The sequence below is a fragment of the Rhagoletis pomonella genome, unplaced genomic scaffold, assembly GCF_013731165.1.
Source record: "Rhagoletis pomonella isolate Grant_MI unplaced genomic scaffold, Rhpom_1.0 Rhpom_scaffold_00003, whole genome shotgun sequence".
NCBI lineage: Eukaryota > Metazoa > Arthropoda > Insecta > Diptera > Tephritidae > Rhagoletis > Rhagoletis pomonella.
Window position 1 is genome coordinate 100,730,897 of NW_023458557.1, and position 14,214 is coordinate 100,745,110.

Sequence of the window (14,214 nt, forward strand, 5' to 3'; positions counted from 1 at the left end):
CCCCCCCCTTTCCCCTGCCTAGCTACGCCCTTAGTTTAGTATATATGTTACCGGCCAAACCCGATCTTAGGACAAACTAGTTATGACTAGGCTAAACTAGATCAGACGCCACAGTATTTTTGAGCAGAACTCCTTCTGCGTGAGAGGTCTTCGCCGCGCTTCAAAAAAATAACCCTCATCAGTCCAACTCCAACTACGCAGTACACAATATTGTTGCGTCCAACTTGAATTCGCGTTACACGGATGTTTCTGATCTAGATAGAACTAGTTTCGCCCAGGAAAAACTAATTTGTCCTAAGATCGGGCTTGACCGGTAACATATACATACATATGTACATGCATACGAGCACCAACTAATTTCATTTAAAGAAATTGCGTGTCGTCCATTTCAGCTGAAGCGTACGTCGTGCATATTTTAAGGCGCAATATTTAACTACTTGCTGCGAGGCAACATCTACCTCTGGAGTCTGTGATATGAGGCATTTCATATCACCGCGGCCACCTCTGTGCGCGACCTCTAAGGATTTGGATAAAAGTTGAAGAGATGGAAGATCTAGGTGACATGAATATACGTGCAGCATATTTTGCCGATATGCCATAGGGTTGCCTATTTACACGGGACCTCAATTTTAGAAAGCGTAATTCATACCTCTCTTTAAAGTGTTGTATCTTGGAAACCTTTTAACAAAGCTTAATGATATAAAAAAACCAAAAAAATTAAGTCAACCTTTTTCTTTCTAATTTTTTTCTTGATTATTTTTTTAAATTTTTAATTTTTACATAAAAACATTGTCTATAATGTCCACCGTAGACGATGGAATGATGAGCTGTAAGAGCTTTACAACGACATGGACATAGCGCAGCGAATTAAAATACAGCGGCTCCACTGGCTTGACCATGTCGTTCGAATGGACACCGACGCTCCAGTTCTGAAAGTATTCTGGCTTCACTTGGCATTTCCAATTGGCGTCAGTTGGCAAAGAAGAGAAACGGCTGGCGTGCTTTGTTGAACTCGGCTAAAATCGCGTTGGCGGTTACAGCGCCAAATAAAAAGAAGAAGAAGAGAATAGATCTACAACCTTATCAGTCACACAGTATTACAATCCCAACGAAATCCGTGACGGTGGTACCGGGAGGGGACCGGTACATGACGGTAGGAAGTTTAGTTTGGGTTAAGGCTCGCACTAACGGGGCTAGGTTTACGTTGCTTCCTTCTCGTAAAATAAACATGCGCAGTAAAAAGTTAACTATTTAAATCGACGAATAGTTTTATATCAACTTTTGCGAACTTCTGTTTATGTGTTTTTGTACAACATATTTACCTCTATTGGTTGCAATAATTTTAAGATATAATAAACCATTTTTTAGTAAGTAAGTTATTGGTTTTGAATTTTTCTTTGTATAGGCCCCCCCCTAAATTTCGTTCTGGCTACCCCTTTCCTCTATCAAAAATATACAATTTCATAAAATTTCAATGTCTTTTTATCATATTGCTCGAGCAACGGCAAACGTATAAAGGACTATGATTTAAGGGTATGCACCTGGAATATCTGGACCCTTAATGGGGAAGGTGCCTCTGCCCGGCTGGTTGATGTCCTCGGGAAGACAAAGGCTGACATCACCGCAATCCAAAAAATGCGATGGACGGGGCAAGGAAAAGTAATCGTGAAGCCTTGCGACCTCTACTATAGTTGCCACGTAAAGGAGCGCAAATTCGGTGTAGGATTCGTGGTAGGAGAGAGACTCCGTCGCCGGGTACTGGCGTTCACCCCGGTGGAGGAACGTCTAGCCACAATCCGCATCAAAGCTAGATTCTTCAACATCTCGCTCATCTGCGCCCATGCCCCGACGGAAGAGAAGGATGAGGCGTCCAAGGATCTCTTCTATGAGCGCTTGGAACGTACATATGAGCGTTGCCCCCGACACGATGCCAAAATCGTGCTTGGCGATTTTAATGCCAAGGTGGGCAAGGAAAGGATCTTTGGCGCCACTGTCGGAAAATTCAGCCTCCACGACGAAACGTCCGATAACGGACTGAGGCTGATCGACTTCGCCGGGGCCCGAAACATGGTAATATTTAGTACTAAGTTCCAGCATAAGAACATCCACCAAGCTACATGGCTGTCTCCAGATCGAAAAACGAGAAACCAAATCGATCATGTTGTGATAGACGGAAGGCATGCTTCAAGCGTTTTGGACGTACGTACACTCCGAGGGCCAAACATCGACTCGGACCACTATCTTGCTGTAGCCAAGATACGCGCCCGCCTCTGTGCAGCAAAAAATGTGCGCCCAACAATGCAAGGAAAGCTTAACATCGAAAAGCTGCAATCACAACAGACGGCCACTTTGTTCGCCACTCGACTCACACACCTGCTCTCTGAGAGCACTCTGCAACAATCCGACATACGCGAGCAGTGGAACCACATTTCCCGATCATTAAGTACCGCCGCCGAAAAAGTAGTTGGATTTCAGCGAGCCCGAAAGAACAACTGGTACGATGAGGAATGTCAAGAAGCCGCAGAGAAAAAAGATGCCGCCTACAGGGCCACGCTGCGATCGGGCGCAACGCGAGACATGTGGAACCGTTATAGGGAACTGAAGAAGGAAGCGACACGTATTTGCCGCAATAAGAATAGAGATGCCGATATACGTGATTGCGAAGAGCTTGAGATGCTGACCGACAGGAAGAACGATTGAAAATTCGACCAGAGGGTTAGGAGGAAGGTTTCAAGACCGGGGCGTACTCCTGTAAGAACAACAATGGCGACCTAGTGACCGATGTCCAGAATATACTTAAATTGTGGAGGGAACACTTTTACAACCTACTGAATGGTAGCAGAGCTTAAAGTAGTGAAGAAGACGAACCCGAGTCCCCAGTCGATGATGATGGGGTAGCTGTCCCACCACCTGACTATGACGAGGTACGAACAACGATAACGCGGCTGAAAAACAACAAAGCTGCTGGAGCTTACGGCCTGCCAGCCGAGCTATTCCAGTACGGCGGCGAGGAGCTGATGAGGTGCATGCATCAGCTCGTATACAGAATATGGTCAGATGAACGCATGTCCGACGACTGGAATTTAAGTGTGCTCTGCCCAATCCACAAGAAAGGTGACCCCGCCATACGCGCCAACTACCGTGTTATCAGCCTTCTAAGCATAGGTTATAAGGTCTTATCGAGTGTATTGTGCGAAAGACCGAAGCCCACCGTCAACGAGCTGATTGGACCTTATCATTATGGCTTTAGGCCTGGAAAATCCACCATAGATCAGGTATTCACAATACGCCAAATCTTGGAAAAGACCCGCGAGAATAGGATCGACACACACCATCTATTTGTCGATTTCAAAGCCGCTTTCGACAGCACGAAGAGAAGTTGCCTTTATGCCGCGGTGACTGAATTTGGTATCCCCGCGAAACTAATACGGCTGTGTAAAATGACGATGAGCAATACCACCAGCTCCGTCAGAATAGGGAAGGACCTCTCCGAGCCGTTTGATACCAAACGAGGTTTCAGACAAGGGGACTCCATTTCGTGTGATTTATTTAATCTGATGTGGGAGAAGATAATAAGAGCCGAAGAACTGAACCGCTCAGGCACAATACTTTACAACAGCATACAATTGCTGGCGTATGCCGACGACATCGATATTACCGGTAAAAACAAGGGCTACGTCTGTTCTGCCTTCTCGGGATTGGATTGAGAAGCAAAGCGAATGGGTCTTGTGGTGAACGAGGACAAAACGAAGTATCTCCTGTCGTCACACAAACAGTCAGAGCATACGCGTCTTGGCACCCACGTCATTGTTGACAGTTACAAGTTTTAAAAAGTAGACGACTTCGTTTATTTGGGAACCAGCATTAACACCAATAATAATGTCAGCCTTGAAATCCAACGGAGAATCACTCTTGCCAACAAGTGCTACTTTGGGCTGAGTACGTAATTGGGAAGTAAAGTCCTCTCTCGTCGTACAAAGATCACACTCTATAAGTCACTCATCATGCCTGTGCTGGTTTATGGCGCGGAAGCATAGACAATGAAAGCATCTGATGAGGCGGCTCTTGGAGTTTTTGAGAGAAAGATTCGGCGAAAGATTTACGGACCTTTACGCGTTGGTGATGGCGAATATTGCAGACGATTTAACGATGAGCTGTATGAGCTTTACAACGATATAGACATAGTGCGGCGAATTAAAATTCAGCGACTCCGCTGGCTTGGCCATGTCGTTCGAATGGACAGAAACGCTCCTGCTCTGAAAATATTCAACGCGGACCGCGGTCTGCGTCGGAAAGGCCAGGTGGAGAAGGACTTGGCTTCACTTGGCATTTCCAATTGGCCTCAGTTAGCACAGAAGAGAAATGACTGGCGTGCTGTTTTGGGCTCGGCCAAAATCGCTTAGATGGTTACAGCGCCAATAAAGAAGAAGAAGAAGATAGACAACATTTTTATGTAAAAATAAAATTTTTTTTAAATGCTATGATCAAAAAAAATCAAAAAGAAAAAGGTTTACTTTTTTGTTTTTTATACGTTGCACATTAATGTAAAAAATGCATAATTAAAGCCCATAATAAGACGGAGGAAATACATTTTTTTCATTAAGTTTCGTTAAAAAGGTTTCCAAGATATAACACTTTAAATAATGGTATGTATGATGTTTTCCTAAAATTTAAGCCCCATGTAAATAGGCAACCCTACGTCATATAGACCTTGAATCTCTTCAACTTTCATCCAAATCCTTACAGGTCGCGCACAGAGGTGGCCGCGGTGACATGAAATGTCTCATATGATACCTTGCGGTGAGGCTGATATCCAGACTAGATTGTACAGAAACTTTGCCATAATACCTTTGCTATAAATGGTGTCTGGACGGACGAATTCGATTTCAGAAATATTCAACACGGTGTTTAAGAAGGCTAGCCGCAATATGTTTTTGAGATGCGCATATATATTAGAAGTGGGCGGTACCACGTCCATTTTCCTACAATTTTGTGCTAATGAGCCATGGTATACATATATTAAATTTGAGTAAATATTGATGAATTCCTTAGCCACACTGCTCAAAAAATCTGAACTTCCGGTACATACACACAAATAAATTCAAGGCCGTATTTTTGCATAAATAGCTTAACTTCGACAATTTTAATGCAATTTCATTAGGTGAGATATCAGTTTATTCAAAAATAAATGTTTTTTTAGGTAAACAATACATATTTGGCAACTTTCATAGAAATTTTTGAAATCAGCGATGGCCAAAGTTGAAAAAAATAAGAAAAATAGTGGTTTATTAAATTTTAACAGATAAAAACTCCCACAAGCTAATGGCCTTATTCATAAAAAATAAAGTAGCTTTATAAAAGGTTTATAAATCGAAAAATGTATGAAAACGTCAATTTATAATGCTCTTTAAACCTACTTTATTTTTTATGAATAAGGCCATAAGTCTAACAGTGTATTGTACTATATATATATTTGAAAGGTCTTTAAATCCTATTTTCAAAACATGTTTTGCTTTTAAAATAGGATGAAAAATAGCCAAGCTATTTTTTTTTTGTTTTTGTTCGTAGGAGAGGGAAATGCTTTATGGCCTGGCGGGGGGCGCTAGTCTCTATACTATCTTCCCCGTGGGACTCCCACCGAAGCGTGTTGGGCTACCCACTAAGACCCAAACCCCCACAGCCCGCGCAAGAATCCCGCATTTGGCACCGCAATCCTGCATGTCTTCAGATGCAGGAGCGCGCTTCTAGAGCCTTGGGGCTGCTCTTTCGTAGGGGCGTTTAATTAGGGTGTCCTCAGTAGACCGCGGAGTACGAATTTCACGTATCTCGCAACTGCTTCCCATTTTTCTGAACTGGAGATCATTACCCCAACTATGTTGTTTGGAGTTATGTCTCCGTGTCTTTCTTCTAATATTCTGCGCGAAATCAAGAAGTGTTCGCAGGTGAAGAATGTATGGTACACGTTATCTTCGACGTTTCCACAGTAGTGGCAGAACGGTGAGTCCACCCTTCCCATTCTATGAAGATATTCTCGGAAGTAACCATGACCATAAACCATGTTTGAATGTCGGCTATCAGGGAGTGCGTCCATCGACCTTTTGTGCTCGCTTTCCAGTTTTGTAGCCACTGCTGGATCAGTTGCTCGCGCGCCCTTGCCGCGGCAGCTGCTCGACCTATCTCGGCACTGAGACTGTAAATCTCTTTTCGCTCGTAAGCAAGTAGCTCACCTCTGCGCTGGACCGAAAACATTTGAATCCGATATTTTTTGAATTTCAATGCGTCGGCCCATATTTCTGCCCCATACATGAGCACCGACTCGACTGCTGTCATCAGAAGCTTCCTGCGGCATGGCTTCGGGCCGCCCACGTTCGCCATCAGCCGGCTTAGAGCCACCGTGCTCTGCGCAGTTTTTTCACATACTCCATGGATGTGTTCCCAGAATGTGAGTTTGCTGTCAAGCTTCAACCCCTAGGTATTTTGTAGACCTAGAAGTTGTCACGAGTTGAGGTCCGACCACCATATTTATAATTGTTGGGATCCGTTTCCTGGTGAGGAGCACGATCTCTGTTTTGGCTGTTGCCAATTGCAGACCGTGATCGCTCATCCAGCCACTGGCGTTGCGCATGACCTGGTTTAGCTTGAGCTGTGTGTGGACGTTTCTGGCTTGGACGTTCTTCTTGTTTCAAGGAAGGCGCTCTCCGGCATTTCCGTGCGCAACAGACTGTCATACGTGGCGTTCCAGAGGTTCAGGCCCAGTACAGATCCCTGTGCCGCTCCGCCGGTTATACGTCTCTTTCTCTGACCTTGTGTTGTGTCGTGCAAAAGCCAACGGTCTCGGAGATAGTCCCGGATCATACCTAGCAAGTATGTTGGAACCTTGAATGACCGTTCCAAGGTCTCCAGCATGTCGTCCCATCTTGCCGAGTTGAAGGCGTTCTTGACGTCCAGTATGACTAGCAGCACTATTGGCCGCGCCTGGTGGCAGGCTTGTTCGGCCTTATGTACCGCCTCGACTACTTCGCCAATTGCTCCTATAGTTGAGTGTCCCTCCCTGAAGCCATGTTTTCGGGGTGAAAGGCCTCCCTCGCTTTCTATGGCTGACGTCAAGCGTATTTTGAGCAGACTCTCCATCATTTTGCCTGCTGTGTCCAGCATGCAGAGCGGCCGGAAGGATGAAGGAGAGTTTGGGTCCCCTTTGTCCTTGGGTACAGTCTCGCCTTCTTCCATTGGCTTGGGAAGACCCGGGCCCTAAGGCAGCTGTTGTATATGTTAAGCAGGAGATCAGGGCTCGTTTTCGCTGCTAACCTGATTGCCTCCGCTGGTATGCCATCTGCGCCTGGAGCCTTGCCGGTTTTCATGCTTCGCAGGGCTAGCTTCAGCTCGTCTGTCGAAAACAGTGGTGCCTCGGCTTGCTCCTTGACGAACACTGTATCGGCTCTTAGTGGGTGTGTGGGAAATAGCGCATCCACTATATTCTTAACTCGGGGCTCATCCATCGCTTGTGATGATGTATGGAACTTTTTCATCACTGTTTTGTATCCCTGGCCCCAGGGATCGCGATCCACTTCGTCACATAGCGCTTTCCAGCAGTTCCGTTTACTCTTCTGTATCTCGGCCCAAGTGTTTTCTTAGCGCTTTTGTAGGCTGCTGCTCTGGTCAGCGCCTCAGGTCTACCACGAGCGCGCGTTGCGAGTCTCCGCATTCTATGGCAGGCCCTTCGCAGCTCTGCAATTCCGTCATTCCACCAGTATAGCTGCTTTTTACCTGACCATGCCCTCCCCTGTGGCATTGAGGCTTTACATTCCCGGTGAATGCAGCGCATGGTTTCTTCGACCAGCTTAGTACAAATCTCCATGTTGTGGATCTCTCCCATTGTGGGTGAAATACCTTGGGAATCTGCTAGGAGTGATGTATCGCACTTGCGAACATCGACACCAGACAGGTTCCATCCTGGTTTCCTGCGAGGGATACTACGTGTTTGCCCTCGCGTTGTGTCAGTGACTTGGAAGGTGATGTAGTTGTGGTCGCTACCACTCAGGTCTTCCATCACTCTCCATCCGTCAGCCCTTCGAAGAACGCTTTCTGAGACCAGGCTTATGTCAGGGATAGAGTATCCAAAACCCGGCCTTCGATATGTAGGGCTCGATCCGGTGTTGAGGATGGTCAGGCCAATGCGGGCTGCCATTTCCAGGACCAGTCTTCCCCTGGTGTTTGTTTGGGGCGTACCCCGTTCCACACCTCTTGCGTTGAAATCTCCAGCAACAATTATGTGGCCGGTTATATCGCGCAATTCGTCTTCAAGGTCTTCGAGCTTTTCCATGAAGACAAGGACTGTGTCGTTTGGAGACAGGTAGCAGCTCACCAGAGTGATTTGCGCAATTTTCACCCAGACGTAGCAGCGTCCGACCCCGCTGCTCTCTGCGCGATGGTTGGGTTTACCAATCTATATCGCGGCCGAGCCTGATTGCTCAACATGCCAGGTTTCCTTTGTTCTATAGGGTTCACTGATGATGACAGCGTCTGCTCTTTGTTCAAGAACCAATTGGTCCAGCAGGTCGTCAGCTACCCTACTCCTGTTCATATTGCCTCGTATAAATTTAATCATATTTTCCCAAGCTTTGTCTTAGCCTCAGCAAGGGCATCCCTGAAGGCCTTGCACGCTCCCGACCCGGGCAGGTGATTGGCATTTTTCTGTCCATCTCCTGCCGAGCACAGTTAGCAGCTTGGGCTTTCTTTACATGTAGAGGCTATGTGGCCCTGCTGACCATATTTCCAGCATGAACTTCTTCTGTCTGGGCCTTGCATGCCGCCTTTTTGTGGCCATATCCCATGACAGCGGAAACACCTTTGGACAACCGCGCGCTCTCGGACACGGCAGATAATCCATCCTACTCGCAGCTTTCCCTTTTCGATAAGAGTCCGGCCTGGCAGTTCGTCGATTTCCACCACGGCCATTCTTTGTTCTCGCGAGTTTACAGCGAGGAGAGAGACGCGAAGTTGGCCATTCATCTTGTCTCCTAATTCCCCGCGTATAGCGTTCTCCACTTCTGGGGCCGTGGTTAGACAGTCCATGCCCAGAACTTCTAGACGTAAACAGCTAGTGAGAATACGGCCGTCTCCAAGCTGGCCAATGGCAGTGCACACATTTTCCTTAAATGCTGAGTGGTCGCCACAGCGCTCCATTTCGATAAGCACGCCGCCTTCGCAGGTTTTCCGAACAGATCGAATTACGGTCTCCGTCTTCTCGGGTTGGAGCTTACCACGTAGCGTTCCCAGCACCTCTGCATAGGTTTTGCCTTCAGCTGGCTTAATGATTAATTTGGCGAGACTCATCTTTTTTCTCACCCTCTTCTTTTTTTGCGGCTGGTCGCCTCGCCCTTATTGACCAAGGGTTCACCTGGCGCTGGCCCTGGCTTGGGCTTTCTAGGGAAAGGGTAGACCCTTTCCGGCGCTGCTCTCGCAGGTAGCTTAATATATTTTTGGGCTCTCCTCGATTTGGGCTATACCCGTTTTTATGTCCATGGACACATTCTTCTGCTTGGAGACAGCACTCTGCTTCTTCTTCAAGACGAGCCGAATCTGGGCCAATTGCTCATCTTCATTTCCTTCGCAAGTTCCCAAGCTTGCGGTGACATGCTTGTCGCTGTTTGCAGCAGCCGGCGTTTGAAGACGACTATCCCGGCTGCCGGGAGTTGCCGTTTGGCAAGGTGTAGCCTTCTGCGCCACGTCGGCGGCTTTCTCCGTGCTCGTGGTGCCGGCATTTCCCTGCAGGGGAGTTTGTGGCGGGGAGCGCACAACTCTACTGCTCTTCCTGAATGCGCTGCATTATTCCTCCATAACATCAACGTTGGTTTCATTTGTTTGTTTTATTTTATTCATTTCGAATCAATTGGGTATCCGTTTCAAGCCGCTATCTCCACACGTAGCACAGTTAAGTGTCCCGAAGTTCCCTTCTCTCAAAGGAGCATTCAAGCTATTAATATATATGTAAGTGCAACAAGTACGAACATAACGGTTGTTTTTCAATAATATAAAAATGGAGGGTTCAAGAACTATACGGAACCTATTTTTATGTTGTTATCGACCATAGCAACAACCTACACTAGGTTTTGTTTCGGGTGTATTTAATGACTTTTTTTGTAGCACCGTGTAATAGATTGGCGCTTACCCTATGTTAGTGTTTGGCCGAGCTTCTCCTCCGATTTGTTGCGTGCGCCTTAATGTTGTCACACAAAGGGGAGGGCCCTGCAGCTTTACGCCGACTCCGAACGGCGATTGTATTTTTATGAGGAGCTGTTTTCTATGGCAGAGTGGGAGGATTGCCATTGCCTGTCAAGGGGCGACTGCTTTAGAAAAAAACTTTTTTTGTTTTATTTTTTTCCGCAAGCTTAGCTCGAATCTAGGCCCTGTAGAACGGAATAGCGTACTGCTAACCACAACACCAACGGCCGCTGAAACATACATACATATGTACAAAAACACGAAAATAACAACGGCAGACGAAAAAGAAATTTACAATACGACTGCTATTTTTCTCCCAATGCTATGCAGTGCTCTCTTTTTGTTTTTGTGCATGAATTTGTGTATTTTTTGGCATTAAGTGTATTGCTCGCACCGCAACCACCATGAACTTAGCGAAACCACCACCGCTATCCACTATTGCCGTCATAACCAGCAAGAGCAGCAGCAGCATTAACACCATTACCGCAAAACATTTAGGATATTTATGAAATTTTTGCAGCACGATTAATGCCAGTTGCATAGCGTGCATGCAAAGTGTACGGAAAGGACGAAAATCAGGATTTTGAATACCACAAATCGGCGGCGGGCTTATCCTTGTCGTTAGTAGAAAACTGTGATGCTGTAGTTTTTGTTTGTGTTTTCGCTTGAGCTGCTGCTTGCGGTGATTGCTACAATAGCTGATTCTCTGGCCTATGTGTCATGTTGTTATAACTCGGTGGCGTCGGTGTTGTCATCATTTGGTCCAGTATTGATATTAGTGAAGTGTTTTCTCGTTCCATTAAAAAATTTAAAAGTGTTAACGAAAGTAAAGGAAATCGAATATTGCTGAAAGTGGGAAGGTGTAAGTGTTGAATACAGATAAATTAAAGAAAATTTCAATAGAAATATATTGAATGCATTTTCTTAATTTTGTTTATAACAATACATACGTACATACATATATCTACTGACCACAGTAGTACCTACTAAAATGTGAGCATAGATTGAATAAAAAATATGTACATTTACATATGTGTATAAAAGCGTAATACTTATAGAATCTGAGAATTGTGCAATTTATTGCTACATACACATATATACATATGCACAAATATAAATGTGTGCATAAATATTAACAAGACCAACTGAAGCGTATTGGCGCGACACCTGTCGGAAACTTTCCATAATCGCTGCTGTTTCAGCTATTGGCCACTTGGGGTGCTTAAAACGAAGAAGTGAGTTCTTTCAGAATTGTCAGGGTTGTTATTCGGCATAAAAGGGTTGCACAAGCAGGGTTGTTTTGCCAATGTCTAAATGCTTACGATTGAATAAGTTACGTGAATGAGTACTAATATACAAAATATTCATATGTACATAAAAAACTAATCTTTTAAATTGAAGCATAGGTGTTCAAAATATGGCCACAGTTACGGCAATGAACAAAATGAATAAATGGTTTGGAATGAATAAATTTTATGTAACTTATCCATTGTTGTAAAAGATTTCTCTTTAGCTTCAGTAAACCTTGTTTATTTATTGCGTTCAAATAATTAGAATCGAAATTTAAAATGATATCGTTTATAAATTATATTTATTATTTTTATTTTTAATAATTTTCATTTAAAATATAGTTCAATCTGTAACAGAAACAACAATAATAACAGTTTCAAAGATGGCAAAAATTGCAAAAAAATAATCAAACCTCAAACAATTTTGATGACAAAAAAAATTAATCTAACTTCCAAAAAAATGTTGATGAAAATTTTTTAAATTTTGTTTTTTTTGCAAGCGTTGAAACTTTTATTATTATGGTTTCTGTTACAGATTGAATTATATATTAAATGAAAATTTTTCAAAAATAAACATAATTTGCACACAGTATAATTTTGAATTTCGTTTCTAATTTGTTGAACGCAGGTGCATATATGTATTCTCACTTCAGTGGCTTCCCAGCCAGCAAAATATCCGGAAACGTATCCGAAAATGGAAACAATTTCGAAGTATTTTGGAACGAATTTCCGTCATCCCTTGACAAATTTCGTTTGATGAAACCGGTTTTGGAAATGTGCTTTTTTGTTCGTATTTACACGTTTCCTTGAACTGCTTTTTTGTAGCAGGTACGTGTTCTTGGTATTGAGGTACCCAACAGGTACCTAAATGTGTCTTCGTGTTGCGGGCGGATAGAAATCCTTAATTTTTGCCGTACGTGTATTTACCTCTGTGTCTATCTGCAAAGCATTGTTGTTACGGTTATTCTTATATAGTAGCTTGAGTGGATCGAATATTACGTCCCATGCGGTGTTTACCTGCTCATTTATTATTTTTTCGCTGAAGGTCTTCCGTTTATATATTTCCATGTTTTCTAATTCGTTCAGCCTTTCAAAGATTTGTTTACGGAAAACTTGAATAACTGGGCCTAAACTATTCCGATTTAGAGTTATGAGGTACCAGTGGAAAGGTATATTCCCACTCTTTTTATTAGCGTACAAACAAAATTCATTCACGTCCCATTTTTTCCCCCCAAATACCAACATATCTTAGTTCAACTTGCAACGACGTTCGTTCATCTTACCTTTTTCTTTCATCCTTTGAATGAGTTTATTAGAAAATGAAATAAAAAGGGTGGGAAATGCCTTGCCAATGATACCTCACTAGTCTAAATCGGAATAGTTAAGGTTCAGTTATTAAATTTTTTCTTATACCAATCTTTGAAAAAACAGCATCAAAAATCTCATTATTACGATTCCGTAGAATTTTTTTTTTATATTTTTGTGCAAATTTTTTAAGCTTAAACCGTCTTGCTGATTTGACTCAGCACATATTTCTTGCAAGTATTCAGTGCCGTTAAAGCGCACTCGCTGAAACCGTATGTAGGGCCACGAGTTTCGATACGATAAGATACCATATCGATATTTTTGCCATTCGATACCGATACTTAATCGATAGTTTTCAAACGATATTTTTTGGAATCGGGTGCCAGAACCCAGTATCGGATCGAATCGTAAATGTACATTACAAAGTTAATGTGATTAATAATATAAAATGAAAAATTTAAAAACTATTTTTTAGTAATACTTGAAATATTTAAGGTTAATTTTTGATGTTCAAAAATTTAAAAATCTGTTCTGATTTTTTATATCAGCCGAAGAATTTGACGTGACGTTACATGACGTTACGCTACTTAAATTTCCATTGAAATATTTTTTTGTTAATATTGTTTTTAAACTAATTTTTAGCGCTTTACTTTGATTTCAGCGCTACGTAGCGGTTTCATTTTTTGCAAATCTATGTCATACTATGACTTTCCGCTATAAAAGACCATATGTCTATACTTTGGAATATACTATATGTAAAGCAATATGGATATAGTTGGGCTATAAAGAGCACAAATACATATGTACTAACTTAGGTTGGAATATGGCAGGATTTCAACCCGCGCTTTCGGTGATGCCTCTTAACCAGAGGTCGAAAATATCCCTCTCCACTTTGAAGGTGTCCCAAAATAACCGTCACTATTTAAGAGAAAAAATAACCCACAAAACAGAACAGGTGGTTTATTTTTTGTAGATATTTGCTCCTCTCATTGGGAAAGGGATATTTGCATATATTTTTTCCGTTGCTTTTGGACATAGACACTTATCGCTGGAAGAGGAAAAATAAGTGTTGGAGCGCGGTTACCCACGAACGCCCTTATATTAGTAAAATTTTTAAATTTACCTTGATCTTAATTTTTGCATTTATCCTTACGCTTCTTTGTTTTTGTTTTTATTTTTACCTTTGCCTTTATCCTTTTATTTACCAAGAAAATAAAATAACTTATTTTCGGTGTATCATATTATGAATGTGCACGCTCACTTCTTTGTCATAAATGTTCGCAAATGTATGTGTACGTATATGTCGTGTAAAGATATGCCTAACGCTTTGCTTCCACTTATGTACGACCACTTATATTTTTCAGTCTTACAATAACCCACAAATTAAGACACTTAAAAA

The 14,214-nt window shown here is 43.0% G+C and overlaps 2 protein-coding genes across 7 annotated transcripts in view; one reads left to right on the plus strand and one right to left on the minus strand.

Moving 5' to 3' along the window:
• Positions 1 to 14,214, minus strand: part of LOC118735986 — a 370,373-nt gene that overhangs the window by 89,071 nt on the left and 267,088 nt on the right. The gene's annotated exons all lie outside the window — the stretch shown is intronic.
• Positions 10,655 to 14,214, plus strand: part of LOC118735988 (class E basic helix-loop-helix protein 22) — a gene marked incomplete at its 3' end in the record, with an annotated part of 48,714 nt that continues 45,154 nt past the window's right edge. Inside the window, 1 exon segment of one of the 2 annotated variants that reach the window (XM_036466082.1) lies at positions 10,655 to 11,004. 2 annotated transcript variants of the gene reach the window in all.